Genomic DNA, 4,923 nt, shown 5'->3' on the forward strand with positions numbered 1-4,923 from the left:
CTTATTAAATTCAAATACAATAATAGTACCCCTATTTTACGTAAGACTTTTTTGCCTAAATTGGTTTATTTACAACTAATCTTTTAGACTTTATTAGTCACTAATACAAATATGAGGTGTTACTAATCACCATTAATAAATAAGAATATATTTCATATTATAATAATCACATGAAAATTTTAAAAATATATATATTGTAAAAATTTACAATAAGGTATGTTTCATTAGTGATTTTAGCAGGACATGATCATGTTTTAGGTACATAAATTAATTATAATCTCAATTTTTTAATGACAAACTGTTTTAACTCTAATTTCGATATCATAAATTATCTAGAAATTTCTCAAAAATTTGCAGGAGACATGGAGACGGACTAAAAAATGATTATACATCACTTTTATAACACTCCATTCGAGATGTCCTAACACATTCAACAATCTTTTTTGTTTTCTATACAAATAGATTTAAAACACTTTTGCAATTTTGGAACAACGTGAACTCCAAGGGTAAGAAATATTTGCATATGTAAGCCAAACACCAACACCATGATCGCTTTCGAAATGATGCAGAAAAACATAGCAAACCAGATATTAAATCATGGACAGATTGAAATTCAAACTAAAAAAGCAAACAACAACAACATTCATGTTCAAACTAGACAAGTTCACAATAATCACACCCAAACAGACCATAATCACTTCACGAATGCTTTAAAAACCTAAAAAACCTTTTAATTACTCAATAACACATTCAACATTCTTTTTGGTTTTCAGTACAAATTGATTAAAATCATCTTTGAATTTTTGGAACATCATAAGATCCAAGGGTAAAAATATTTGCAAATGTAAGCCAAACACCAACACCATGGTCGCTTTCAAAATGATGCAGAAAAACATAGCAAACCAGATATTGAATCGAGGAGAGAACAATATTCAAACTAAAAACAAAAACAACAACAACATTCATATTCAAACTAGACAAGTTCGCAATAATCAAACCCAAACATGCCATAATCACTTCAGGAAGGCTTTTAAAACCTAAGGGGCAGATTTGTTCGCGATTGGAAAAATGTATTTTCAAAAAGTGTGTTTCTGAAATAAAAATCTGAATTTATAGTCTGAAAATATGTTTTTAAAAATGTGATTGGTTCAGCAACTGAAAATTATTTTTGAATTTAAAAAATTTGAATATGTGATTGATAGGGAATCTGAAAATATAAAAAAGTGATAGATTTGTAGGATTTTAGGATACTATAATTTGGAATCAGAGAAAACATGATTTTCTTGTTTTTTATTTTGGAACACAAATTTAGAATACTGATTTGAATTTTATTTTCAAAACCATCTTACCAATCAGTTATTCTTATGAGTCCCACTATTTTTAAGTTTTAAAAATAATAAAATAGATTCAGATACTATACCAATCAAACCCTAAAAAACCTTTTAATTACTCAATAAGTCCATATTCAATGGATGGTGTATAATTTGTGCCAAATTTGGCCCAAACTCAAATCTAAATCAAAAGAACTTAACTGAACATACTAAGAGAAAACAAGACGAAAGATTTGATTTACCAACAAAATCAAAATAACAAAGACTTCAGCTGAAATTAAAATAAAAACACAAACAACACCTTCTAATGATCTTCCATTTTAGCTTGGTGGTTGCCGACTGCCCAATCAGTGGAACAACTCTGGTGGACGTAAACATTGGCTTCTCTGTTGGCCACGGAGCCATTGCAAAGGAAGCAGTTGGCCAAAGACGGAGTTGGGAATGGGTGAGGGCCGAGACGGTGGGAGTGGAAGAAGCGGTGGTTGGTGGGGGTGAAAATAGTGGGACTAGGATGAGGCGCAATCGGCACCTGACGAACTTCAGGACGAGCTACTATTGATTCTCACAACAAGGCTACGTAAACCTCAATCTCATCAACCATATGATATATTTATATAGGTTGATAAATATGCTATATATTTATAAGACAATTCTTCTATAGGGGCTTCACTTTAAGCCCTCTGGTAGGGCTCTTAGTGTTTCTCGACCCGTGAACAGTTTTCGGCGCGACTTTTTTTATGACCGTGTATATTGTAGCTATTTAGAGCAACCTACAAATTTTCAGAAAATTTCGAATAGTTTACAGTACCGAAAACTAGGTTCAAACATGTTGTTTTCCACGCGCATAAAAAAAATTAGTCATGCATGCACAACATGTTTGAACATAGTTTTCGGTACTATAAACTATTCGAAATTTTCTGAAAATTTGCAGGATGCTCTAAATAGCTACAATATACACGGTCATAAAAAAAAATCGTGCTGAAAAATGTTCACGGATCGAGAAACACTGAGAGCCCTACCGGTAGGGCTTAAAGTGAAGCCCCTATAAAAGAATTGTTTTGATGAGTCAAATTTTGCTTTATGGACCATATGATATATAGGGTAGACAATAAACAACTATATATGATGATGTTCATGATTTGAGAGAGAAGGACTTCAGATCTCGCCACCTCCTCCATTCTCTCCAGATCTCTGGCCACTGTTGATGACGGCGCAGTCATCTCCTCCAGGTAGCTCTATTCGCCAGTAGTAGCACCAGCGAAGCCTCTTCTCGCTCTCGTAGCTTGTGGTTCTCTCCCATTGTTGAATATTTTCCCAGTGGCTTGTTTAGGGCGATGTCAGTTGGTATCGCTGGAGTAATGGTATTGGGGGCCGCGGCGGTAACTCTGTCTGACGAGGTCTACGCTAAGGAGCCTCCGCCACCGGAGTTGGTCCCCAAAGGCGTCGTTCTTTAGCTTTCCCCTTCTCCAATTATGTTAAAGGTTATTGGTTTTTCTTATATTCTTGTATTTTTTTGTATAATTATAAGAGAAAATTTAGGTTTTTTTTTCATTTGAATTCATTGATGAATCATATTTCTCCAATTATAATGACATTTGCTTACACTTTACTGTCTAAGAAGAAGATATTAGTGTAGAGTCCAAGAACTTTACTTAGCTAGTTAGATAGTAGTAGTAATAGTCATAGTAATAGTAGTAGTATTTTTATGACTGTGGATTTTGGTTCAAGCCGTGATTTAGTTGGAAACTCCTAGCAATAGTTATGGATTTTATAAGTTTAATCTATAGTTTAAGAATATTAATTATAACATAAGGTTTGATTAATATTGCTGGCTATTAATATGATAATTATTATAATTTAAGGTTTAGATAGAGCCAATAGGATTATGACACTTGTCATATGCATGGTTATTAAGGAATTATTATTTCAATGATAAAATAAAGGAAATATAAGACTTAGTCTTCATCAGAATATGTTAGGAGTATGACATTTGTCATAGTTTTATTTATTTGCGGATTAGGTTAGATAATTAAATAGATTTTTCGTAACTTTAGGGTATTGTAACTTCCGACCTGTTTTTGACCCAGTTATGTTATGAATTTCGAAAAATAGTATTTCTAAAAGTTGTAGATAATTGAATTAGCTTTCTAACGGTATAAAAAGAGTCTAAATCGGAGTCCTATATCTTCAAATATATTGATTTTACTGCAGGTAAGTTTAGAGTTACGAGATTTAGGGAGTTAGAAGTTAGGATTCTATTTGTTTTTATTATTATTTTTGTTTTAAAAATCAAGCTTTGACTCCTTAAATCTCTCTGAATAATTTGACCAATTCCTAAGTCTTTGGCTGAAGTATATTCTAATATTTTCAATTAAATTCATTATTTTTATTCAAAGCCAAAAAGAAGATTTTTATTCCTAGAACTCTATAAATAGGACCTAGCACCAAGCATTTTCATTCATTCTTCAAGCATTGATGAGAGCCTTCCATGTGCTAGTGAGACTATAGAGTGATAAACACTTGGATTGGGGTTATAAGCTTAATCATTATAAGCTTAATAAACACTTGGGAAGTAAAGTTATAGTGTATTTCGGTTTTGAGGTATAGTTCGGTCATAGAAGCATTCAAGGTATTCCTTATTCTAGTTCCTTTCTGTATTGTTCTTATAGTTTTTCTACTCAAATCCTAACTCGTATTCTTTATTCTTGGTTAGGCATCTAAGATCTTGAACGTAAGATTCTTCTCGGTAAGTATATTCTCGGTGGTTTTTAGTTCATTCATCTCTTTCTTTTAGAATACTCACCTCTATATTAATGGTTTTTAGGAGTGTTCTAAAATCCCGACTTTGTTCTCATCATCCCGGTATATTAGTAAGGAAAATAGGATAGGATTTATGTTATATGATTTATATGTTATGATAAATGTTATCTTATGATTATGTGTTATATAATATGCTATAATATGTATAATTGTAGACTTGGGCATATGACCCGTACAACTAACAAGCCCCAATAAATTATGGGCATATGACTTGCTTAGCTAGCAAGCCCCACTAATCTAATGGGCATATGACTTGTTTAGTTTATGGGACCCCAAGTAATAATGGTCATTATAGTATGTATGTGACATATGTGTTATGATATGTTTTATGTTACATTGTGAAATTTATGTATATGGTTTATGTGTTAGATTTTCCTTGCTGGGCATTAGGCTCACTCCTTTAATGTTTATATGTGCAGGAAAATAGCTTTGATGGCGGGAAAGGTTCTTGGTAGTTTGGGCATGTGTATTGAGGCGGAATGGAATCGAAGGGTCGAGAGTTCGATTCGAGGATGAAGTTTCTTTACTTATGGTTTTATGTGTATTTTTCCGCACTTTATTATGTAATCCCTTTTAATTACAATTATGTTATGTTTTGATTTTAAAACAATGGGATCTCATATCCTACTTTAAATTGTAAGTTTAACATTTATTTTTACAAGTTTTTAATAAAGTTATGATCATTTCACTTGTAAGTTTTATTAAGGATTAGTGTCTATGGATAATTTTCGTTAATGGTCCAAAGTCTAGAGTAGTTGGGTCATTACAATTA

Source organism: Humulus lupulus, chromosome 4 (genome assembly GCF_963169125.1).
Source record: "Humulus lupulus chromosome 4, drHumLupu1.1, whole genome shotgun sequence".
NCBI classification, from domain to species: domain Eukaryota; kingdom Viridiplantae; phylum Streptophyta; class Magnoliopsida; order Rosales; family Cannabaceae; genus Humulus; species Humulus lupulus.